Raw genomic sequence first — 27,622 nt, 5'->3', positions numbered from 1 at the left:
TGAAGAAAATTGATATTTTATTTTATTCCATTTCAAATTTTATTTCAGTTTTTCATTCTTTAATCACAAATTCTTTGTGCTTCCCTTTATCAAAGACATTTGGCAAACTGAATTTAAATCTTTAGTGGTTTCAGCACTGATGGTTTATGTAGCATGACTTTTGGATTTGTACAGGATAATACCAGATGTAGCCAGTGAGGTAAGAAACTGCTCAGAATCTACATGCACTATTAGGCAGTAAAAAAAATATTGCTTTAAAATTTCTTCCAAATTTTCTGATTGTGTTAGTTCCTTTGAGAATTATTGGGATTTGCCTGGGATATGAACTAATTTTTTAAATTTTCCTCAATAATAATTTTAAAAGCTAGTAAGATTATTTTATTTGTAGCTTTAAGAATATCTTCAGCTTGTAGATGTCTGTATTTTTTGTAAAGGAGGTTATGACATATAATTTCATTATTTTTAATATCTTTATCTTTAGCCTTCCTTCCTCTATAAGAAAATATTAAAATATTTTCATATAGAGAAAGGAAGGCTAAAGATATAACCAATGTCAAAGAAAAATGTAACTTGCAGGAAACTATAGTCTGATAATCACAAAACCTTGCACTTAAGAAGTTTACCTGAGCAAAGAATATGCTAGTCCAGGTCCCTTGTTTAGTGCAAGTATCTTCCTTTCCTGGATATTGAAGAATAATGTCGTATACTTGTTTAACTTACACATACATGTGGCAAAGTAGATTTTTCTATAAAAGTCCTGAAATAAATGTGATTTTCCAATAGCATTTTTATTTATTTTCTAATTAAGTTTACTTTCAATCTATACTAGTGTCTTGGTTTGACAAGAGAGGAGTCTGTGAAGGAGGGCAAAAGCCTCCTGTGCAATGGAGAAGGTAAACCCCCTCCCTCCGAATTACCAGGATTTTTAAATTAAAAGGCTCTCAGGCAAAGATATGGGAATGGGAGTAACAATTCTTTACTAGGAGAAACTAAATAACAATTTAAAGAGGCAAATGCAATTGGTACAAACAAAACTAGTGATAAAGTCCACAACCTGACACCCTGAGGAGTCGGGGTGTTGGTAGCAGTCCGGTTGAAATGATAGCTGCTCCCCTTGCAGTGGCTGATGAACTGCAGCTGCAGTGGTGATCTTTAGAAGGGTATAGTTTTTCTCTGAAGATCTGGTGGCAGTTGGGCCGGTCTTCCTCTGCGCCGGGGCCGCCTCTGAGCTCCGCCACCGCCGCCTCACCACGCTCCAGCCGCTTCTCTGGGAATCCCACAAAGAGAGAGAGCTGCTTCTCTGGGAATCCCGCAAAGAGAGAGAGCTGCTCTGTCTCCCAAAAGGTATCCCTTTATACCATAAAAGAGTGCTTGGCTTCCCCCTCTGGGTGGAGCATCTCACAATGTGATTGTGTTATGTTACCAGGCCTGCAGTGAGTCAGTCAATGGCCCATTAACAAACCATTACCTCTTTGAGCAAACCATTGTTCTTGGAAGAGATAACAAACCTGCCCAACCTCCAACAGATGGGAAATAGAATACAAGTTTATTTTACAAACCAGGACAACTAGATTATGAAATAAATTGGAAATACTAATTTGAGCAAACATGTCCTTTTCTGGGAACTAGAAATGTTTATATACATAGACCAGAGCATTGAACCCACCAGGATGTGTAAAGGTGTGCTTATAGTATACCTCTTTTGGAAAGTGATATCCCTGTATTTCCTTTTACTGTAGAAGAATTATGAAATGAACAGGGCTAATGACTTTATTAATGTTCAGCTCTTGATTAAAAAGATCAGCTGGGCAGGAGGCTCCATACAGAGCTCGCCCCCACTGTTGTAGTTTTTTCCAGGTAGCCAAAAGGGGAGCAGGCGTGCAGAGTCTGTCCCTGAAGTCCTGAGAGAAGCAGCTGTCCCCTCTCCTTTCCTCGTGGCACACTGGTAGCCAAAGCGTGACTGGAAGTGCAGAGCCTGTTGCTGAAGTCCCAAGCAGCTGTCCCCTCTCCTTTCCTTGTGGTAATACCAGGAAAATCTGCCTCTTCATTCCTGCTTCCCACAGCCCACTTCAGTCTAGTCTTCTGCAGGTTATGGTGACAGGTCAAACATTGATCAGGGGATGTGTTTCCCCTCTTCCTCAGCCAGGGCATCTGTCTAGCCCCCTCTACTGTGTTTAGTTCTCCATTTAGGGGGTGTCCTTATCCCCCAAAACATGCTCCCATGGTTCCACGGGTTTCCCTATTTGCATCTTAGTCCTAGAATGGCAGCTGAGGGAAGGTGTGTGTGGGGCGGGGGGAGGCAGGTGATCTCCAGGTAGTTTAGAGAAAACAAACAGAGCAATTAGCAAATTAACATTTCAATATCAGTACTCAGCTGTCATCCTAGTACTACCAGGGGAATCAGGAAGGCTCTTTACTGATTGGTTTTTTTAGCCTTTACAGAAGTTGCTTTCCAGGAAGGTTCATTACAAATATGAGTAGGAAATTTGGCTTCCAACAAATCTACAGAGGGAGTACTGTATCCAAGTAAAGATATAAAGCGAGTCAATAGTGAATATTACTTGAGAATGACACAGTAGTCAGTCAAAACCAAAACTACTAAGTGAGAAGAAATTGTGGATGGGAGTACCAGGAAACAGCAAGGGAACACAGTGAGGGATATACTACTGTGTTATGTTCAGGCTTATTTCAAAGTACACAGGAGAGAGCTGATGTCTGAGATTAGTAATGCAAAAAATGCTGGTGGAGGCAGTATGAAATAGACATTCTACTACTAGTCCCTAATATCAATCTTTGTGAATAAAAATCTATGACAGACCAGATGCAAAATAGCTTTCCTGTCTAGTGAAAACCCAACTGGAGTTGGGTTGGAGTCTAAGAAACCAAATGCAAATTAGTTAATTTAAATATCATATCAGTTATAAAATAAAGGTCACGTGACAGTTTTAATTTCTTGAGCAATTAAACTTGTTTTGGAACTAGTTTTTAAAAGTCAAGAATCTTGACTTTTAAAGGTAAAAAGAGTAATGAGTTCAGAGACTAGATATCAGATCATGGAAAGAGTAAAGAAAAAAAAATTAATTGGAAAGTCCAGCACAAAATAATAATAAACTAATGATTTATCTGATTATTTCAAGTTATTGAAACAATGTCTTCCTGTGATATTTGCTGTGGAGTTAAATCTTTATAAATATATTTAATAACTCCAAATGTACCATTTACTTAAAGAGACATGAAAGTGAAAATGATGAAATTGCAGAGTGATGAATCTATCCTTTTGTGATTTAGGAACATCTGTTTATACAGAAGTACTTCTGTCCAGCAACAGAGCATTAATTTGCAAATTATACTAACTTTTTGAACTCTGAATGTTGAGTGTAGTGGAAAAAATTCCCCAAGTTAAATATTATTACTATGTGCAGAATTTATATACATTAGATATTAATTTCAAATGGATGACTAAAAATTAAAAACTAACTTTTAGTGCTTACAGACTTATGAATAAAGTCTTTCAGAGAAAATGTGGAAATTTTTTGCTTCCAAGAGGTAAACTTGAGATAAATGCATCTTGGAAAATCTCTCCAAAAAAAAAAAAAAACTGCAAAAAGACAAGAAATATTGAAATGCCAAAACAAGATTTCAACTCTGAAATTATTTTCCTTTTCGTAATGTGTATTTTTATGTGGTTATTTATGCAATGCTAATTGCATTTTATTTGGTAAAATGTACTTTTAAATGTATAGATTGTATTATATTAATTAAAATATCTTCTTTCTTGGTGTTTATGTTCTATATCTTCATTCCTTAACAAAGTTGCTGCAAAATTTGCTTTTTCTCCTGTTCCACTTATAAGAGAAATTAAGAATATAGCATGTAATGTACGTCCTAACAAAAGTGCATTTCCATAGTCTATTATTATATCATTTTATTACTTTTCAGCTTTTACAGAGTTAATACTTATGTGATTAGCCAACCTTAATCCTTTCATTGCATTTGCTCTTGCAACTGGCTACCAAGGACATTCCTAGATATTGCTTTTCATCTATGGCTGTCTCATTATGCAAGAGTATGAATTTGCTGAGACAGAAATATTGCTATATCATTTTGCAGATCATTGAACTGAACCACAAAAAAAAATGTGGCATAATGTATCAAAGGTCAGGTGTGAGTGGCAGTGGCAGAACTGAAAAAAATTTCCAGATTCCAGTGCTAAAATCTGAATCGCTGTGAGAAAGATTTTTCCAGTGGAGGAAGGTATAATGACTTACATGGAATTTATGAAATTTAAAAAAAAACTGCAAAAGATGTTTGGTTGTCTCAAATCATTCATATTTCAGATCTCTCCTATGACATATGGTGGAGCTATTTTATGCCATTTTAAATTGTGCCAAGATAGATACAGATAAAGCTAGATATAGATATAGATACAGATGATATAGATGATATGATATATTTATGTATGTATCTAAAGTCTATTCTATATACATATTATGTGTGTGTATGCATTTGCATATATGTATATTTACATCATAGGGCTAATGTGTAGATTACACTTCTGCTTGTTATGGATATATGGCTTGGAAGTTCCTCAGATTAGAAATGAGGGGTGAGTGGTGTATCACAAAAAAATAGAGATTTGAGTGGGGAAGACACCTTATTTGCTGTAATAAATTACAGTTCAGGTACAGTGAAAAGAAATTTAGAGAAGAAAATTTTAGCACAAGTAGAAAGAATTATCTAAGCATTCAGTCTTGATACAGAAGGTCATGAAAACATGGAACAGAAATGGTACAGGTAATGTCAATATTTATTTTTGCACTTATGGTATTACAGGATTTGAAGGGAGTGGCAGGGACAGCAGCCTCAAGGCAGTTGTATGAAGGTTTTGCCTGGTAATAGATTATCTACGCACCCTCTCAGATACTGATGTATATGGATACAGTGCTCTATTTTATGTAATCTTTTTCAAGTGTTTGAAGCAGGTAGGGGACATTAATAATTTTTGAGACTGTCCTTGTAGTTCATTCATACTTATTTTATTATGGTTTGAGAACATAATACACTATAAATTCTCTCCAGAAGTTGAAAGGCCCACAAAGGTGATATACATTAACTTTTTTCCCCGCAGTTTTCAGAAAAATAGTGGTTTGGTGATGACCCTAGTCTATTTTAGCAGACAACATTGCAGGGTGAATATCAATGGGCAAATATTTGTCCTGTTATCATGTTTTGAAAAGGGTTCATAGACTGCTCTTTAATACCTGCTTTTCTGTTCATGTATGGTCTTTGTAACTAGCTGGACAATTATCTCCAGTCATTGCGCAGATTTAAATACATCTCTAATTGTAGTTGTCTCACTCTGCAAGGTAAACTTTAAGACAGATTACCCACACTCCAAGCTCCCTTATTATGACCCTTTTCATCTTTTGCTTGGCATAATTATAGTTGAGCATTAAAAAAAGTATTACATTAGATATTAGCAGGTTATATATATAAATTTTCAGTTAGTTTCTGCAACTGGTGTTCACTCTCTAGGGAAGGAAATAATAGTCAAGATAGATTTTTTTTTTTTTTTGCTGCCACTTGTTATATTTGTCTGTCCTCAGCATCTCTTCTATTCTAAGACATCACCAGTGCCCAGCTGCTTGTATCTTGCTGTCGTGGTTTGACACTGGCACAATGCCAGCGCCCTCATGAAAATGCACCTTCCCAAATAAATGCTGTGAAATGTGATCCAGAACAGAACAGAGAAGGCCCAAGCTTAATAACACAGAAAAAAAAAAATATTAAACTACTACTACTATGATAGAGAGAAGAAAAGGAAAAAATCCCCACACACTAAATCCAAAATGAAAATCTTCCAAAATATTCCTGCTCCTCCCACCCAACTCCAACAGTAAGCCACAACTTGGACTCTTAATCAAATTATCACCCTTCAATATAATCAGTACTACGTCCATCGGGGGAGAGAAGAGTCTCCCTTGCACCATATCCCCCCAGGAAACACAGTTGCCACTTCTTGTGTTTCCATGTCACACATGGCACTGCCCAGAGAAAATCTGCCAGTGTGACACTCTCCTCTCCATGTCACAGTGCTCTCACCACCATATATGGACAGACTGCTCATAGGGCTCCCTTAAGCATGCTTTGCCAAGGACCAACAGGAACAACCGTCCAGTGTCTCATTTTGGGACCAGAGTCCCCCACATTCTCCCCTGGGGCTGAGGATCCAAGAACAGAGATCTTCTTTTTCTCTGAAGACAGAGGGCATCATCACACTCTCCTCAGCTTTTCTCTGTTCACTCTATTCTTGTACTGGTAGTTGCTGGAGCAGGTCTGTTGGCTCACCATGCATCCCCCTAAAATGCAGTCTCTCTCTTGGAGGAGAAATTGGTTCAGTCTATGGTTAACAAGAAAAGTCCAGCCAAAAGCCACTCCATCATCTCCCCCTAACCTTCTTTTCCTAACATCTCAGGTCCCAGGCTGTCTCTCTTTCCTGCAAATCGAGGAGTAATATTTCACAAAGCTCTTATTCCCCAGGAAGGGGTTAAAAGTCCCGGACTCCCCAGATGGCTGAAATCTCAGCCCAGGACTCCATCTCCCATGCTGGACACCTTTCCCCCCACCCCACCCCCTCCTTCTCCTCTGCCAGCAAACTTCCAGGTGTCTTCAGGCTCTCTGTTTCTTTCCCTCTAGGCTGGGGGGGGCGGGGGGGGTGGGGAGATCAGGGGGGTGCAGGAAACAAAGACATCTCAGATTTTCTCCACCCTTCCATCCACAGGAACTGGCTTGGTTCCAATCCTTCACCCCCGACCTACCTCCCCAGGCCGCATGCCTTCCCCTCCCTGACCCAGCTCCTGGCTGGGCAGGGGAGGTCTGCTCTCTCAAATGACCAGAGCCAAAGAGAGCGAGTTCTCCTGGGAGTTCTTGCTTTTGACCCCTCTGTGATCTCAGAGGTGTCTCCAGCCTTCAGTGGTCACTTCTTCATGTGCCAGTATCCAAACGTGACCACTGATTGGTTTGATTACCAGCTTCCTGAGAAAATTCCCCTCTGTGTCAAACACTTGCATGTACCTCAGCCTCACTTTATGCCCCTTTGTCCAGAGACATCACTTATCCATCATCTTCTCTCCCTTATTTCTTCAGATACATCTGTGTTTCTCTTTCACTTGTGTATTCCTCTTCCTAATATGTATTCCTATTTGTCCTTTTGCAACAAGCTTCTAGCTCATTTGATTGCATGACAGCCAGGACTATGCTTTGTTTTCTTAAACCACTTGTTTCTGGCTCCCTATTTCATTCATTACTAATTCATTGACTTGGAGAACACGGTTAAGACAGATTCCTTCACTGTGTTTTTCTATATGCTCAACTTTTTCTAGTCCTCTAGAAAGCCTTTTTTCTACAAAGTCACCATCTTTCTGTGCACCTTTCATAAAATTTATTCCAAGTTCCCGCAACATTTCATTACAACTGTCTGGAGATTTAATTTCGGTTTTAAATGAGAGACAGCAAGAGATCCACAGCTTTAACTGTAAATAATTCCAGTTCCGGTACATTACAAGGTTAAATAATTATAAACTAATGGATTAATGGAGATACACACCAGACAGCACTCTGGCTCCAGATGACTTTAAATAAAGGCTATTTAGAAATGTGTAGCTGTAGCTGCAGCAGTGTCCTTTTGCTGAGATTATTTCTTAAATCTCACAATCTGTTCTGATTCTGAGTGTAAAACACCCCACCATAAGTAAAATTTTCTAGTATATCACATGTTCTTAGTGGATTTAGAGAGGACTTGTACTGATAAGAATTTTAGAGTTTAGGTTGGACTGTTAGAGTTTCTGTATATCCTCCTAATGTTATCAGTAATTCGCTAGTCTCTTGGAAAGCCAATATATTTTCCCAAGTTCTGAAAGCAACCAAGTGCCTAACTAAAGATTATAAATGGCATTGTAATGTCCTTGGATCTTGATCACTAGTCACATGGTGATCATCCATTTGCTTTTTTTATCACTTTCTGCAAACCTTAGTTTCCAAGGCTGCATAGATTTTTTTTTTTTCACTATTATGTACAACTTGCAAGACCTTGTATGCTCCTTAATGCAAAAGTGGATAATGGATTTTCTCACTCAATGCCATATTGACTTAATGACAATGAGTTCTCTATGGGTGCATATCCTTTGAATAGTACCATCTTCATCTTTCCAAAACCAATGTTCCAGCCATTCATCAGTCTGCACCTACATGCAATGAAGGAGGCAGACCATCCCCTATTGAGTTTCTGCTGTCAAAATTGTAACTATGTAATAGTCTTCTTTGGGACTTAACTACTATAGAACTTGGAGCAAATTTAAGGAATCCATGATTAAGCCACTTCTTTCAAAAACTGGTCTGTTGCAAAGGCCTTTCTCAGATCACTGAGAAGTTCATTGTGGAAGTTCCCAGTTGGAAATCAGTGTTCACCTGTAATTAATGGTCATCAGCATGATGGAGAGGACAGATGAACTAGATAAAGAAAAGTCATTGAAAGCATTGGCATCCACCCAGGCCATCCTAGAAATCCTCATACTTGATTTCTACTTCCTCACTTTCTTCACTTCTTGTTCTGAAAAAATTGAACAGTCTTCAGTATTTTGTATGCAGAAGTGCTGCATACTCTTCGCAGCCCTGCTAAGTAGGAATGTATGTATTATTATAAAGTTGTTCAAAATGTTTGAATGAGATTTATGTTCAAAATGAACTTGTCAAGGAATTCAGTATAGTTGAAGCAGTGTAATGTCAATAGGAAAATGTTTTCTGGAGAAAACATTAGTACAAAGTACATTTTTGTTAAGTTTGTTCTTGTTTAAATTTTCTGGGTTATGTTCAATTTTGTAACATATACAGTGTTACCTGCTATTTGTTTTGATTTTTTATAGGGAGCCTTTTGAATTTCCTGCTCCTGGAAACACTTTTGGCAGGTACTTTAACATAGAATTTTTATTTTCTTACATATTGTGTAAAGATTTCATATAGCATTTTAAATTGGCTTCAGATGAAAGCATTGATATTTCAAGGTTTTTTGGTCCAGTTTGTTTTGTTTGCTTGTGGTTTTTTAATGTGTAGTTAATAAACTCAGGCTTACAAGTCCTTACTTTATTTATGTGCACCGTATTCTATTTAAATTTCTATTAGATGGAACTTTGTGATTTATACCTGAATTTGGAATTAAGCATCTATACAGAACCTAAATGGAATTTATTCTTCAGGAAGGAAAACACTGAAAACTTAATGCAAATAAGGAAAATAAATTTTAAACAAAGAAGTATTGATGTGAATAAACAGTATCTTTTCATTCCTGTGAATCCAGTTTGACTCAATTGAACTTACAGCCTTATAGTATAGCTAACATTACATGTATCTTGCTGCTTTTTTTTTTTTTTAATAGAGGTGACATTTTTCTGCAGTTCACTACTGGTGGTGAAGACACATTCATGCACTTCTGGATTCATCCTCCTTAAAATGTGCCTTATGATGATTTATCCCTTGTAACCTCAAGAAATTTGCAGATGCAGAAAATGTAGATGAAGATAATAAGCTAAACATAATCATCCACATGTTTGATACTGGTTCAAATTAAGTATTTCATCCTTTAATAGCTTGACTACTGATAATTTCAGTATTTCATAGTCTTTCTTTCATGAAAAGTTTCAAACATTCCCTACTTAGTTTTGGAAGTGAAACTGATGGGAAGAAAATTTATCTACCACTGGCAGCTCTCTCTATTTTTGTGTATCTTACTAAAGTTATTTCCAATACAAGGAGATTGCTAACTATTACTGTGATAACAAAATAAAGTATTGATTCACAGATGGCTACTAATGCAAATTATTAATAAGAAAATATTTGATGTGTTGAAGGAGAAGTTTCTCTATTATGACTAGTTTCCTACTTTAGAGAAAACTAATAAATCATGCACCTTTCTCCACAGTTTTGCTGTTCCCCTTTACCTCTTTAGATGATAGGGCTCTGAGAAGCTTGGCCTAGTGGACCATGGTAGGGTTTAGAGCTGATGATCTTCAAGGTTCCTTCCAACCCAAACCATTCTATGACTCTGTAATAATCTATGAAGAGTTTTAATCTTTTCTTATGCAGTGATATGACCCCATTCTTAGTCATATTTTCCCATTATTTTGATTAATGTTCTATTACTCTGTTATTCATTATTTTTTCTGAAAATAAATATGAAGAAATCTTTCTTATATCATAAGCAAGTAGCTTCAGATCATATGTCTAACTAAAACTGGCATATAGCAATTATTGTTGACATGAATTACTGCTAAAGAGGGCCAGTGAAATAAATGGTAAAAACCAGTATTCTAAATGTGTTATTGACATAATGAAAATAGTTGGGCCTCCTGAAGCTATAACAGAGCCAGCAATATGTGCTTAGAGCAAAGGAAGAGAACCATATCCATTCTCGAGCCCCAGTTAAAGAAGGACACAAATGTGTTAGACTGGGTCCAGAAGAGGGATACAACAATGGTCATAGTTCTGGAACCTCTCTCCTATGAAGAAAATCAAACAAGATTGGGTTTATTCAGACTGGGGAAGAGAAGGCTTCAGGGAGAACTTTTGCAGTTTTTCAATAACTAAAGGAGACATGGGAGAACCATAACTAAACCAGTCAAAAAACCCCAACAACTAAACCACAAAAACTATTTACCAAGGCCTCTAGTGACAGGACAAAGGGCAATAGTTTTAAACTGAAAGAGGGCAAATTTAGGTTGGACATTTAAAAAAATCAGATACTGTGAATGCCACATCATTGCAAGTAGCAAGGTCAGGTTAGATGGAATACTGAACAACATGATCTGGTGAAACATATTCCTCCCATGGTAAGAGTGTTCAGCTTGATGAACTTCAAGTGTCTCCTCCAACCCAAACAATTTTATGATTCTTTAAGAAGAATGCTTCCCAAGAAGGTTTTGGTTTGGTTTTTTTTTGTATTGTAGACTGAAATATCTCTTTGTAGCTATCTCGCCTAGCATGTTCTGAAAAGTGACCAAAATGTTTGCTTATCTATTCACTATAAAAAGTATTATCTTCAAAATAAAACAAAACAAAAATTCTAGAAAAGCTCTTAATTTAGGAAATACTTCCTTTACTCTTCAAATGAAAATCCCTGAAATGGAGGGGATCTTCAGCTAATTTTATATTTGTTGCATCACTTTTTTATAGTTGCTTGTAGTGAATAGTCATCAAGTTCTTTTCTCTTCCAGTGAAACATCTCTCAATCATGCTAGTGTTAATGGAGATAGAGCTGGCTTTCCCTGAAATGCAATGTTATAATGCCTTTTTATCACTGAGAAATCTTAACTTAAAATACTTGTCATTCCATAATCCTTGTGTACAATACTGGGAAGGTAACTCTAGAATGTCCCTCCAGCTTTGGGTCTGATGGCAATTAACACAGATGTGAAGAGCATGAAGACAGATGTATCACCTATAATTGCAGCAGTATCAAAATTCAGTTCTCCAGGGACTGCTTCTACATTCTATGAAAGTAGTCTGGAAAATCATCTTGTACTTTACAGCTTGGCAAGAAGAATTAGAGCCCCTGATTAAAAATAGTCTTACTTCTTACCTTATTTTTATGTAAGACACAAAGGTCAAAATTTATGCAAAGATCCTTCTTCCTCGTCAGGCAGATGTAATGATGCTTTACATTTCCTTTCACCAAACATAGAAACTTTAATCTTCTCCTATGAGGGATAGGAGGTATAGGAAATTCACTGATTAATTCTGTTTACTGTACTAATCACAAGGCACAACACAGTTCTGTAAGCCAAGTTTTCCAGCCTCTTTCTCCAGTGGTAGCAGAAGATCTGTGGACCATATTTCTAAAGACTGTCTTTATTCCAGAGAGATGGAAAAACCTCAAAACAGAGGATAAAGAGAGAAGATATTTATTTTCATAACCTATTATTTGCATATTTTGTAAGAATGTGAAGGGAAGTACTTAAGGTTTTTTTTGTTTTGATTTGGTTTAGTTTTTTTTTTAATCTATGTATAAAATGTTTTTCTGAATCTCTATGTTTCCAAAAACTTTAATATCATAGTATCAATTAATCAGCGGATAGCTTAGGTTGGAATGGACCTTCAAAATGATCTAGTATACCTGCATTGTAAGTGCCACACAGCCATGTCAACATCATTAGCTTGCCACTAGTTTATGAGCTTGGACTTTTTTATTACCTTTTCTTTCCTCATGAAAGTAACCCCATTTCAAATGTTCAGAAGTTTGTAGGCTCACTTGCACTTTATTGTGCAGATATGATCAAAGCCAAGATTTATAACCACAATCCATTGCTTCTATCCAAGTGAGAATTATTATTGCAATCACCATTCCATTCACCATGTACAGATATCATAACTTTAATCCAAGTTAATAGAACTTTTCATCTGTAGAATGGGGCTAGTCAACTACTTTCCCATAATATTAGAGGATTTAAAACAAATGAGAAAATATGCAGAACTGAATCCTCCTGGCAATGTAATCCAGCAGGAAGCACTTACCTGAGGTGTTTTGTGTTCTTCTCAAACCCTGCATTTAAGATATAAATATCACTTTGCAGTTTAACAGAACTTCAAAAGCAATATGAGCAAAATAATCCAAGAAGGGATTCAGGATTCAAGTAATTTCTTGGATATTTTTCTTTTCTTTGTTAAAGAATTATATAAGAGGGTTTTTAAAGTCAAGTATTATTTCTTTACCATGTGTGTGACATGCTAATAGTCAACCAGGTTTTTTTTCTGTGCTGATCTACATAATTTCTGTGGGCCTTCTGTAATTTTGTCAGGCCATGGAGAATTTGTTTCTAGAGCAAAATAGAGTTACTATACTTTGAATGGAAGCACTGGAAAAATACTGGGTGGGATAAATATTGAATAATATTGAATACTATTCTCTACCTAGAGAATGGAAAAAGATTTTGATCTTTTCAAGAAACACAAGCGTGGTGCTTCTAGAATAAGACTAACATATTGTGTTGAGTTTGCATGGCCTGGGTTTTGGTAGTAGGGGAAGGGCACAGAGGTTGGCTTCTGTGAGAAGGTGATGGAACTTCCACCATGTCCAGAGCCAATCCCTGATGGCTCTGAGGATGGACATGCTGCTGGCATCTGTGATAACAGATTCAAGGAGAAAATCAAAGCAAAAGTGTGACATGATTTTAATTCTGGCCAAAGATACCAAGGTGAGTTGAGAAGGAGGGGCAGGATGTGCTCCATGCACTGGAGCTGAGATTCCTCTGCAGGTCATGGTGAAACCATGGTGAGGCAGTGGTGCCCCTGCAGCCCCTGGGGATTCACAAGGATGCAGAAATTCACCTGCAGACCGTGGAGGTGCCTATGCTGGAGCAGGTGGATGCCTGGGGGAGGCTGTGATCCTGTGAGAGACCTATGGAGACAGGTACCTTGCCCCCAGGCTAGAGCAGCCTGTCCTTGGAGGACTTCACCCCATGTAAGAGTGACCCAGGTGGGAGGACTGCTGCTTGTGAGATTGGAACCATGCTGGAGAGGTTCACAGAGAACTGTCTCCCATGGGAAGGAACCCCATGATGCAGCAAGGGAAGGACTCCTCTCGCTGAGCCAAACAGAAGAAAAATCTTGTGTGATGAACTAACCAACCCCCCACCCCCTGTCTCCCTGCACTGTCAGTGAGCAAGAGAGGCTAGGGCTGGGGGAAAAAAAAAAAAGTGGTTTTAAGGGCTGATTTTTACTTCTCATTATTCTCCTCTGATTTTATTAGTAATAAACTCACATTGTATCTCTAAGTTGAGCATGTTTTCCTCTTGGAGTGTTTTCTCCCAGTCCTAATCTCAACTCTGTAACCCTTCAGTATATTTTCTGTCCTCTGCCCAGCTGCAGCAGTGGAGGTGAGTGAGTGGCTTTTGTGGGCGCTTGGTTTTAGGCCAGCACTGGTACCAGATTTGATAGCAAATCTGCTTGAAATAATTTCTTCCTTACAGCTTTTAATTCTTGCATGAGCAAACAAAACAGGTGAAATGTAGCTGTAGTGTTCCTGATGGCAGAACCACAGACCTGACACGGAGTCCACAACTGTGCTGCTAGCCACAAGCTGAAGGCCCTGCACCTCCTTCTCCTTGGTTGTTTCACAGTCAACTGCTGTGTCTATTTCAAATTTTATGCCTTGACACAATATTATCTTAGATTTTGTGTCCCTCTGGAACAAATAATGAGTAAGAACAGGAGCGTAAGACTGATTGGCAAGAGTGAGTTTTTGAAATACCTGTAGAAAAGGGTGATACTGAGATAATTACCTGGTGCCCTTGAAGTGTATTTGATACTAGACTATCTTGGATTTTTTTTTTTAATCATACTAGATTATGTCTGATTGCTGGTTTTAATTCTTCCAGTCAATATTTCTGTATCTTAGATGGCTGCCAGACATCTGTTACCATTTTATCTGAGTTTTCCCCTATCTTTGTTGCATTTCTCCTCATAGCAGTCATGTTACACCATTACCTGTACTAGCTGATAGAACACACTAACTTACCTCCATAAGGTTCCAGATAGAGTTGATGTTAAAGTGGGAACTTAAGTTTATGCTCACACATTCTTCATTGTGCATTATTAACTTCATATCTTATATACAGATAGGTGACCACTGCTTACCTATCACACTTTGGGGGTGTCAGAGGAAGTCACTGGCCTGTTAATTCTTGGAGTCTAGACCCCTCTGCTAACAATCTAGTCTGAATAAAAGATGTTTTTTTTCTTTACCCCTGCACTCTTCTTGAGGAGCTGAATATGGTGCTATTTCATAGCATGCTTCCTGCAAAAAGAAAAACGGTGTAAATAAAATGTTCATATAAGTTTTTCAGTAGCATAAAGATTCTCCCCAATTATTTTGGAGAATGAAAATAATTGCACATGAAATAGGAATTAGTGATTCAAGAAAGTTTTGCTTTCTTTGCCATCTTTCATGATCTATAAATAGTTTGTCATAAATTATCAAACAGCAAGGTTTTTGCTTTTACACTCCTTAGCAGTGTCAACACTGTATGTCAGGGCTTCAGTTCAGTGAATCTCTCCTGCTTAAGGACATTTATGAATGCACATTTTAGCAAGTAAAGTCAATTGCAACCAAGCAGTACTTAACTGCTTACTCAAAAGTAAGATATTAATTTATCCTTACAATTGATATACTCTTCCCTTTGAGTTGAAGAAAAGGATTACAATGCCTCAGTTTCAGCCTCTATGATTTTTGATGTTTACAGATCCAGTTAAGCATTGTCAGCTTTGAGAAGATTCAGCCAAGGTATTTCAAGGATAGAATTTGGTTGCAAATTCAAGAAAGAATTAAAACAGAAAATTAAAAGAGAAAGAAAATGCTTTCTTTGAACCATCGCATTTCATTTAATTAATAATTCTGTTCTTGCCTAGTGTCTTAGGAGCCTCATTAACATGGAATTTTCTTTACTACTGTTTTATTTCACCTTGTGGTATATGTAAGTCTTCCATGAGTTAGACAGAACCCAGTGTTGTACGAATTCTAAAAAAAGCATGATGATCTAAAAAAGAGATATAAGGCTGAAAAATTGCAGTATTTGAAGAAAAAAAGCTGAGGACTCCAGGAGTGAAAACAACAGTGATTAACAGGGGAATTAGTTTAAATAGAATAAATAGGAAAAAAAACCAAGTTCTGTTTCCTGCCTAGTCTATTTTATTTAATTAATATTTATACATTTTATCTCAATTTCCATAGAGATATCCAAGTATCCAGATGTAAGAGATGACATTTAAGAGTTCTTAGTATCCTTCTAGTTCTTAATTAATCAGAATTAGTGTCCTTGAGATATTCACAATATACAAAGTATACAAAAATCATTTTAGGATACATGATCACCTTGAATCCTTTTTCTGTGATTTGTAGATTATTACTAAATTAAATAGTAATGATCTGTAAAGTTATCTCACTACAGCATTTGTGTTGAATGTTTGAAGCAAATATATAATAAACAGCATCCCTTTATTATGATTTTTTTCCTTAAAGAGGAGTTAAATTCTACAACTTTAATTTCATTTTCTTCAGCATGATCCATGGTGGCAAATAAACCAAATATCATTTGGAATATGATCACTACATTTGCTCCCTTTATAATAAATAGTGTTTTCAGAGCTCTTGGAGTGTATATTGGTCTAGTTAAGCCCTGAACCACCTAGACTCATTTACTAGTCTAGTGTGGACTTATTTACTAGTCTACACCACTGCTTATGCTGCTATAGTTTATATAAGCTAATTATAGTAAAATAAACTAATTCTTAATCAGATCAACTTTCTGTACCACAGATGGCACTGATTTGACTGCTTTTTGATTTCAATATCATATGTATCTGTGTTGAGAAATCCTATGTAATCACAAAACATTATAAAATATAAGTGTCTTTTCAAGGTAACTACCTTGAAAAGGTAACTACCTCTTTCAAAGAAGGTAGACTATGTTTGTAAACTTCACATACATCCTTGCATTTTCATTTAAAATAAAAATCTAACAATATTATTTAAGAAGTTAAATAATTCAATGTCATTTACCCTTTTATCTAAGAGCACTCTGTAAACTTTCTTTCGGTTTTAAGAAACAAGTTCAATTTTCAATAAAAGCAGACACTTGGCTAAAAAAGTATGAGATTTATCTCCAGTATAAACCAAAGGATCTTTGTATTTAAAAACATCTAAAAACCTCAAAGCATAGTCCATTTGCTCTATTAAACAATGTCAACTTCTTACTTCTTTTGTAACATTTGAGGAATGGAAATTGATATGACACGCACAGCATTGTCCTACTTAGCAGTATTCAACGTATCTCCTACTTTTCAATTTTCCACTTAAATGAGTTTCTAAAATCCACTTGCCTTCATCCATTTTCCAGAGAACTGCATTCTGTTGCATGTATGATATAAACCCTCTTCTGCTTCCTTTAAAAGATTGACTTGTAACTGGGTTGCTCCCACCTTTGCTGATGCCACCTTCTTGTTAAGTCTTTTCTCATAGATGGGGCTCTCAAATAGTTTTCTTTCCACTTCCTATTGTTGGTCCTGGTTATCAGAATGTAGTGATTCCTCATTTCTACTTTACTGCTTCTCACTAATTAGTAATATCATAGGCAAATGGTAGCCAGTATCAATCCTAAAAAGAATAGTGAACACAGTATACAACAACTCTAAGTTTTTTTTTCTTGACAAGCAGAATTGCTGGTTTGGTTTTAAATGTATGCCATATATAATTAAAAATTACAATAAAAGAAACAAAACTCTGTCTATGACTACACAGAATATTTCATTTGAAGCCATTAAAGAAATTAATTTTCTATTGGTAATTTTAATTATTTATCTACAGGCTTGCTTCATTTTAGGTATTATTATGAGAAAATCAAATTTTGGTGAGTATGTATATAGACACCACACATAAATGTACACAGGATCTAAACAGAATCACAAAAGGCTTATTTACCTGTATAATCATTTTAAAGGCTTTTATGAGTGTAAGAGCTGCACACCATTCAGTCACTGACGGTGATCAGTGTCTGATCACAAAGTCATTTCCCTAGTCTGATCAAGTCGCTTGATCTTCAATAGTGAAACATTAGCATTGCACTTGGTTTCCAATGGACATGTTTGTCTCTGAAATCACACAGCAGTTGTATCTGGTTGGGGAGCAAACTATATTTTAACTTGTTGTATTGAAGGTGTAGTGTTATGACAATGTGTATATTCATTGTGTGGGCTTTTTGTTTCAACTCATTCTAATAAAAGAAACACATTATAGCTCAATATTAAAAAAAAAATATTTTTGTGCTGAAATCACTTAAATCAGTATCAAATTTTTTTTATGTTAAAAGCACAGAATTAAATTGAAGTTAGTGAATTATATATTTGGTACCAATAGCAACAACAAAGATGTATAACCCACAATACTAAACATTTACAAAAGTTCAGTAAACACCTGCAAATTTCCAGGCAGCTTTCTGTAGCAAATCCTAAGACAATACAATTGCCATCCACACACACTCACATGGAAGACTGTGCAGTTGCACTCCCCCATAGCTGCACACATAGCACCTCACCTTATGGGCTCTGAGTATCGCAAACCACCTCCCTGGCAGCTGGGTCTCTGCACATACTCAATCCTTCACCCTCCTACTGCAGAACAGGAACTGCAGCCCCACCTGCACCTGTGCTCCCCTGCAGCCCACGGACCCATGCACCACCTGGGACACCTTCTCTGTCCTTCATTGAAAGGGCCCATGGTGGGGTGCATGCTCCTTACAGCAAGACTGTCCTGCTCAGGGTTATTCTCCTTACTCAGCCTTACATGCTAGCTGTATTGGAACAGACAAGTGCTTGGATATGAGGCATAAATATATGGCGTTAGTAACTTTTCTTTGGCTTCATAGTTGGAGGGTTACCACATGCAAGAATGTAGTATGCTGGGAGAATCTGTATATATACATACATACATACATACATGCATACATACATGTATATATATTCATATATTCTTTTATGAAGTTAATGAATTTAATTGCACTTGTATATTTCTGATCTTTGTCTCCTGAAAAACATGTATACCTTCTCTGGAAATCCCACTACATTCAGTTACATTCTAAATAAATATTTAAACAGGAATATGACCCTTAAAAATGGAAATGAACATTCTAAGGAAGAAAATGCTCAATAATAGCAAGTATAATCTTGTTCGCCAGTTCTAATTAGGAGGCTGTCTTTAAATTAGTTATTATTGTTTTCTAATAATGCCAGATAATAATAGAAACTCTCATTCACTGATACGGTGTTTTTCAATTCCTTTTTGTGAATGATGGCTCTTCAGGTGCAGATAGTAATGAATTTTGATTACAGGATCACAAAATCACAGAATCATTAAATTTGAAGATCATCAAGTCCAACCATGCCCTAATGCTTCAACTAAACCATAGCACCAAGTGCCATGCCTTTAAAGACATCCAGGGATGGTGACTCCACCACCTCCCTGGACAGTTAATTCCAGTACTTTAAAACTTACTAATAATTGCCTTTCTCACATTACCATCCCCATTCTTCTCTGAGAACTCATTTGTTTAAAATTGAAATATTGGGTTGTTTACAATCTGGTTGTTTCACTTTTAAGACTGATTTTCTTTTATTCACCATTTTTGCTTGTCTCTCTTCTTCATTGTCTTGGGCTTTTGTCCATTGTTTGCTCTCTTCATTACAGGAAAATATACTTTGCTGAGCTGTTTCAAGCTGTAGCTGTAGTTTTGATGTCATTTGCAGTCAATCTCACCCTTGTGTTGACTTGTTGAGAATTCATTTTTTATTAAAAAGCACTTGATTTTACAAGTCCAAATGAAAGTCCATTCAGGAGGATTGAGTGTTTTCACATGTTCAGCTAATAATTTCAAATCTTATAAAGTCAGTGTGCATCTGTTTGGGCAAGTTTTAACATGATAGTCTGTGTTTTTAAGTTGTCCTTGTTATTTTAAACTGTCATTCTCAAACTCCATGCTGTCAGAAACCAGACAACTTTAGTTTGATTAGTGAAGCATACTGTCAATATGTTACAGGCATACGATGGGTTTGGGTTTTTTTATGAGAAGTGGGTTTTTTTTTTTTCTTTGTTTTTTTTTTGTTTTTGTTTTAGCAGCTTTTTTTAGTAATACAGGGGTTGTTAAGTACTGTAAAGTGGTCTTAAAATAGGGACAGTTGATTATTCAAAATTGTTGTATTGCTTTCTGTAGGAACTCAAAATGTCCCTCAGACATTTTTGGAGGTTCCAGGCCTTGGTCAGAAGCATTTTAGACCCTGGCAGGCAGCTGGAAACAGCTGTGATTTTGAGTTTGAGCCATGGAATGAGTTACCAACTTTGAAGGTGGAACAAGCAGTCACAAAGGGTTAGACAGTGTAGTAAAAGTAGTTACAAAGTAGAGGGGAAATTTTTTTAGTGTTGTACAGGGGGGTTTTAGCACATGTACAGGGGGGTTTTTACTTTGTACATGGGGGCCAGAAGTTCTAAGATGGAGGAAAGTGGGCTGATCCTGTTCTTCCTCCGTCTTCTTCCTTCCTTCTTCTGGGAAGATGTTAAAGGAGGCAAGAAAGGTACAGTGCATCCTTTTTGAATAGTTTAAACTGGCATAGTATGAAGTGTTAGCAGAATGTGCAAATTAAAGGTCAGTAGGGAATTGTAACAACTTGCCACCTTTTTTTCATTTTTGGCACATTTGTTTTCTACTTTTTTTTTTTTAACTTGTTCCATTTTAGGATGTGCAGGATACTACAGTTTATGGAAGTTCATTTGTTGCCCTCCTCCAAATTCCTGGTTCAGTTATGTGTTTTCAATTACAGTTAAATTATTCTGGTAAAAACATTATCAAAAATAAGTTGGCTGAAGACTATTATGCCAAAGATTTATAGTAGTTGCCATTTATTATGGCCTTGTGTTGTCCGCAATACCACATGAAAAAAATTGGTTTGGATTTTATTTTATTTAAAAGAGAAAATATAAGAAAAGACCAGATGCCATAAGAAACAGTTTCCACTAGAGAGCATTGTGCAAGCCTGATTGCAGCAATGAAATCTTGGTTGTGGGACTGTGAGCATCTTCTACCTAGTGCAGCTCCTTCACACACATACAGCCCTTACCTCTCACACTTTGCTGCAAGATTCTGGTGCCTTTCCATGAAGAGCTAAATCTTATTGTCTCTAAGGGACACCTGAATGCACAAAAGGTCTTTATTCTTCCTGAATGTATTGCTATCTAGTTGCTGAAATGCACTGCTATGCCTGTACTGGTGGGCAGGAGAGGTAGCTGATTTTATTAAAGTCATAGTAACCCTATGCACAACATAGACAGCACAAGAGAAATTGGTCTGCTCCTCCTTTGGTCCTCAGGTATTGTTTTGTGGTTAAGACCCAGACAAACTTTAGTAGAAATTAAGCAAAATTTCAGCCAATGTCCTCTCAAAAAATTTACATAGAACTGCAATTGTTCACAGTAGCATACCGTGTTCTGAAAAAGCCATGAACTTCAAAATTCTATGGTTACTTTCATGGACTTTGCTTCATTTTCTACTTTTCTACTATTCTGGATGCTTTTTAAGTTCCATGAGGTTCATTACTCTTATTTTCCATAACCTTGATTTAAATACAATGTTGCCAGCACAAAGGTAAGTCTTGGCTTTTAAGTATTAGTGCTATGATTAACTCAGCAGAAATCCATCTGTGATACATCAAAGACTACACAGACCCCATTTTCTTGGTGAAAGATGGAATTTTTTAGTTGTAGAGGTGGTAGATGAACACTGCAATTTTTTATTCCACTTAGTAGCAACATATTAGTTACATTGTTCTCAACCTCGTGTCAGGAAATGTGCTGTTCGTATGACAATCAGATAGTCACTTGAAAGGTCTTTTAAAATATGAGAAGCAGCTGTCAGTGAAGAATTGTGACTATGCCACTAAGAATGAAGAAATGATGGATGCTTTTGTATGGGTAAAGAATGTTGAGAAGCTAATGCTATTTAAGGCAGGACAGAATAAAAAGGGATGTGATGTGACCAGCATGGGAATCTGCTGGTTATGTACCTTCCTACAGCACATTCTGATATCAGTGCATTCTGTCTGTGGTTGTGATGTTAATTCCTGTTAGAGGGTCCTGGTGACACATGCTTAACTTAATGAGAAATTTTCCTGTGGATATAGATGATTTCACTGGGGCTGAAAAATTTTCATCTTCCTGTAGCTGCAAGACTGTACCAGTCTTTGTGTGCTCAAAGTGAATCTCCACTGTTATTCTTTGAAATAAACACACAAGTTTCTGATTTTCCTTGCTTTTTCAATATGCATGCTAGACATGATTTTAGGTATAAAATGAGGATAAAAATTTATTAATTTATTATATGATCTCATTTGTCATCTAACTCTAGGACAAAATATCAGTGATTTAATTTCCTTCCAAAGTCTTTGTCTATCAGATATAGAACAAGTTAGTAATTACTTCTTAGTTATTGTGAGAGCTATGCCTTCAGTATTACATTCCTAATTGTTTTTAGATAAGGAAATTTATTTTTATAGCTCACCCAGCTGACTATTGCAGGCTACGTGATTCTTCATTTTCTTCAATGTAGATAGCAAGGTCTATAGATTATATTAAGAGAAATTAATGCTGTCCTTCTGGTGCATACAATAGGATGCATAAAAATTACTTGCCTGAGTACACAATATATTTTCATTTTATATGAGAAAATTTAATCCAAAATAAACATTTTTGATAAATATTCACAGAACACTCTGAGATCTCTAGTGTGCCTGAAAATTCCAAGAGCTTCATCATCAAATTAAAATTAGTTTTATGATATAACTGCGGGTGAGATTAACCCATCCTTTGTGTGGAACTATCATGTTTATGGTCCGGTCAATTGTGCAAGGAGAATTTGTATGTTTTCAACCACTAATTCACAAGTCTCTGGTTGGGAAAATTTTATTGCATGCCTTGAAGTAAGTTAAACACAGGCTTGTGCTTAAATACAGAAGATTTAATGTACAGTCTACTGGACAGTCTTATCACCATAAGCTATCCTACCTGGTGCATGCAGAGGTGCATTCCTTACGTACACATTCAGTGGTACAACTCCCATGATCATCAACCCATGGATCCATTCTCCATACCAGTTCTGCTGCCCAAAGGTGGCCTCTGGCCTTTGAGCACTTAGGTCCATGAGTGATGGATTGTTGCAAGAGCACTCTGCAATATGACTCATTCCCAAGGGAAACTTCCCTTCCTTAGAGTCCTTCTGTCCTGTCACTCCTATTCCATCGAACCAGTTCAACTTCTTCTACAGCTGGACCTTTTTGTCCTCCATGCCACGTGATTTTTTAGTCACAAATTACCAATTTTTGGCAGCTGCAGTTTCATTTTCTCCTTCACTCTTCTGTGTAGGCACACAAGCCTTCTAACTTGATGACTTTTGCCATCAAATTATTTGATTTATATATGATTTATATTTGATATGTATATATATGATGATTTATTTGATTTTTATATGATTTTCAGAGGATCAGCAAAATAGCAACTGTGGCAAAAGACTGTTCTTTCAGCAGAGAAGGAGGGCTTCCTTGCAATGTGGGGACACTAGAACTATAACATGACAGCCCTTGACAGAAATTTCTACTTAAAAACATAGGCTGTAAATCCTTCACCAACTGACTGTCATACTTTGGATACTTTATGATTCATCACAGTGCATCTTGTTCTGTCATTGATACACAGTTCAATGCCTCAACTCCATCACTGGAATAATTTTGTTTCTAAGAGGTATTCAGTCATAACTAGCAGACAAAAGAAAATCCACTCCATAGCCCATTGCTCCTTAGAATAAACTAATCCCACCACCTGAGTATTGATATATGTATCTGTCCTTTTGTTTTAAAAATTAGAATTTCTATGTTTGCATTTAAACAAACTGTACCAGAGAATTAATTAATAATTCTTGAGATGAAATAAATTGACTAGGTACATGAAGAACGTTGGTCTCTTGTGAGATAGTTCTAAACATATGAAAATTGTGATAGTTTTTTAATCAAATAAATATTTCAGAATATATGTACATTTCAATAAGTGATGTTCCTTAGTGAAATTTAGTGTAGTCATCTCTGAAGGTTGTCAGCTACTTTCTCATCAGTGATTAATGGAGGTGGTAGTCTTGGCTTCAATGTCATTGTGCTAACAATCCAAGAAATAAATCATTGTCAAAAATACAGTAATTGGACGATCAGGACCTGTGAGGTCACTGGTAATCTTTCTCTCTATTGAATTTGGCTAAGTACAAACCAAGTTGATGATTTTTTTAACATTAGCTGTTACATCAGCTGAAGTCTAAACCACCATTTCAATCTGAATGATTGAAGAGCATTTTTTAGATAGTATGAAATAAGAGTTGTGGAATTTTTGGAAAGACAAAATCAGAAGCCTGTCATATGTACAGCAGAAAGAAAGCTTTGCAGGAATAAACTTGATAATACTTATGTTTATAAGGTGATAGAGACATGCATTCTATTAAGTATGAATTACAGCTAAAAAATTACATTCTTCTGCTTTATTTCACAGCTGGAGGGAATTTTTTTCATGCTGTTGCAAAAAATATCCATGTGTTTATCTGAATAATTCTAGTTAGAAGGAAGGTCTGCTTCCTTGAATGTAATGTATTTGTTTCAGGTTCATTTTTGAGACTATTAATTCAAATAATTCAATTTTAATTCTGTGTGGTTGTCGTTTCATTTTTTATTTTTTTAAATTTTATTTTTCTGCAACAATACTTATCTAAATTTGGTTTTTTGTATGCAGGTTAATTCAATTGAAAAAATTTGTCTGAAATTTCAGTGTCTTTAAACTTAAATTAATTGCTGACATGTTTACCTGTACAGGCAAATATATAATTAATGAGAAAACTATAATTTTGCTACACCAAAAAATCATTACTTATCTCTAATAAGACACAAGACAGGTTGTTAAAGATGAGGAAATATACTTTTCCTTGTGCTAGCAAATAAAGCAACTGCTGTAGAGACAAAGTTAATCTGATTCTTAAGCCACTGGGATGACTTTTACAGAGACCATTTAATGATATGAACATAAAGGAAATTTCTTGGGTTGTACAACTGTGTTTAGCTATAAAACCTGTGAAATTAGGGTGAATAGGATGGTTCCATTATCTATATTGTAATAAGGCAAGCTTTGTAGTAGAGTAACAGTAGAGTAATTGGACTATAGCTTTATCATATTTCAAGGGTGGCAGTTAAATTCACAATTACAGACAATTGGATGTGGCAAGTCCAATATTTTATGAATCAATATATTTGCAAAGGGATGAGGAATAACCAAATATTTTCAGGCAGTATTTTAAAAATATATGCCAATGCAATATACATAAATATACAAGGCTGTATAGATTTACAGAAGTATCCATTTATAAATATACATCCAGAGTAGAACAAGGGATGGCAAGGACACACCATAATAGGAGTATTCTTCTCTCAAACAAACAAAAACAAAAACAAAACAAAAAAAAAAAAAGCTGAATTGTCTGTTTGTTAACAGGGCTTTGATATCTTGAACTCAAGGGGCGAGATACTTAAATACAATAAATTTGTATAACTTTTCTGAAATCACTGCACAAATAGAAGAACAAAGGATATATCCCAATGATTATGCCACAACAGAGTATGAAACCATATGATGACATTTACCTAACATGTGCAAAACAAAAGTTAGGATGAGAAAAGGCTTATCAAGGCAAAAAAGTTTGCCTTGGCAAAATAATCTGTTCTGCCTATAATGCTTTGTCCAATGTGCTGACACTGGTAATCCAAAAGTCCAGTCATTACATTCTCCTTCATTCCAAAATAGCTGATTAAGAAGTTGGTTATAGGTATTTTTTTTCTGTCATCTGTGAGATTAGTATTTATTCTTGAACAGTTTGTTAGTTAACTGCTGCTGCAGTAAACATTGCTGCAGAGGGACTACACAATATTGTGGATAAAATAGTTGCTTTAGAAAATAGTTGCTTTAGAAAGGTTTCTTGCTAGGCGCACAATACAAAATTAATGGAAATCCAGGTAGGGAGGCTGGGCTGAGGAGGACTGGATAGTATAGTGAACATTCTTCTTGGGAAACTCAAAAAAGGAATTGAGGGACTGAACAAATTGCACTCATCTCTTGAAGGTAGCTGGGAATCAGACAGGAGCATGCTGCTAAGTACTAAGGGAGCTTGAAAACTGTGCTAAATAAAAGCTCTCAGAGGACAAGGATTTTTATCCTGAAGTGAATTAATTGCAATAGTTTCAACAGATGAATTTTATTTTCAAAGGTGCTGTGATTGTCTCCAGGACTTGAACCTCCTGTCTTAAGGTATGTTATTTATGATTTCCATAGTAAAAGAACTCAATCTGAGTATGCCTTCTATTGCTGTTTGTACATATGTTGTTGCAAGGCAGTTAAAAATTAAATTGTTTTTGGTCTTATGTTTGCAAATGTTAAAAATTCTTTTTCTCTATATGGAAAATGTGGGATGTATGTATATTTTGCTCTTTTGCCTGGCAAGTAGGTAACAGGTCATATATGTCATCATTCTTAAATGGATGAAATAGCTTAAAAAATGTATGGAATTATAAGTTTTGTTCTCTTTTGTGGTTTACATTTGTAAATAATGAGATCTGAAAAAGAAAGAAAAATGCAATCTCTGCATGATTATATTAAACTTTTCTTTACTAAGCCTTCATTTTGTCAATTGTGTATCAAAGGTCATATTCTTGTAACTCATGATCTGAGAACCTCATCTTTCCATTTTTTTATAAAGTAAGGTGTTAGATGCAACACTGGATGGGTAAAAAAAAGGGAAGGGAAGGGAAGGGAAGGGAAGGGAAGGGAAGGGAAGGGAAGGGAAGGGAAGGGAAGGGAAGGGAAGGGAAGGGAAGGGAAGGGAAGGGAAGGGAAGGGAAGGGAAGGGAAGGGAAGGGAAGGGAAGGGAAGGGAAGGGAAGGGAAGGGAAGGGAAGGGAAGGGAAGGGAAGGGAAGGGAAGGGAAGGGAAGGGAAGGGAAGGGAAGGGAAGGGAAGGGAAGGGAAGGGAAGGGAAGGGAAGGGAAGGGAAGGGAAGGGAAGGGAAGGGAAGGGAAGGGAAGGGAAGGGAAGGGAAGGGAAGGGAAGGGAAGGGAAGGGAAGGGAAGGGAAGGGAAGGGATTTACACTCTCAGAAATAAGTTAACAAGTTAAATAAGGCTATCTGGTGTTTAGTTGACAAATGGGGTTAAAACACAGCACTGGTTTAGCGCCCTTCCTTCCTGCCTGTGTGCCTACCTGGCTCCCTCTCTTCCTACCCTGCCTCCCTCCCTCCCCTCCCTTTCTCCCCTCCCTCTTGGAGTCAAGAGTCCTGGATTCCTGGAGTCCTTCCTTCCCTCCTTCACTCTTTCTTCTTCTTCAGGCTGATTACTCTAGTGTTATAGAACAGTGAAGATTCTTAATATCCTTTGAATGCCCTTGAAAACAAACTAGTCCTTTTTCTGGGATTCAGGATGCTGCTGAATTAAGGTTGAGGTCTTTATTATATTGACTTTTGTTTCATCATACACTATGGCTCTAAAAAGACCTCCAAACCTATAAGAAGAGACTGTGATGGCACCATCACAATACTTTCTATTCTGAAAGTTCCCACTCTTTGTTCCAAGCACCTTTAAACTTTCTTCTTTGTTTTGTTGCTGTGCTACCTTTTAAATCATTCTGTCACAAACCCATTGAAAGGTCTCAAAATTCAGAACGAGCATTTAAAGCAAGTAGTCAGAACTGATATTATATTGCATCCATGTTATTTTCTCTCAACTAGCTCTTTTTCCCCACACTTTGTCTGCACTCTTAATTTAAACACTAAACCCTTGGGTCAGTTAATGGTCCATACCATTTATACGGTAAGATGCAGCATGAAACTCCTGTTATGATGCCCTCTTTTTTCATTAGAACTATTAAAAAATTATGAGAAAAAAATGGGGTGAGAGATTAATATCTCCCCAG

The 27,622-nt window shown here is 36.5% G+C and overlaps 1 protein-coding gene across 12 annotated transcripts in view; it reads left to right on the top strand.

Annotated features, from left to right (window-relative positions):
- LINGO2 (leucine rich repeat and Ig domain containing 2) overlaps nt 1-27,622 on the top strand; it is a 487,462-nt gene that overhangs the window by 282,850 nt on the left and 176,990 nt on the right. For all 12 annotated transcript variants that reach the window (XM_021529248.4, XM_021529246.4, XM_077790471.2 and 9 more), the window contains one exon: nt 25,929-25,969. The gene's annotated coding sequence lies outside the window, so the exon portion shown is untranslated. The remainder of the gene's footprint in view (nt 1-25,928; nt 25,970-27,622) is intronic.

This window comes from Lonchura striata, chromosome Z (assembly GCF_050655825.1).
Source record: "Lonchura striata isolate lonStrDom1 chromosome Z, ASM5065582v1, whole genome shotgun sequence".
Taxonomy (NCBI): Eukaryota; Metazoa; Chordata; class Aves; order Passeriformes; family Estrildidae; genus Lonchura; species Lonchura striata.
This window is presented reverse-complemented; position numbering and strand designations above follow the sequence as displayed.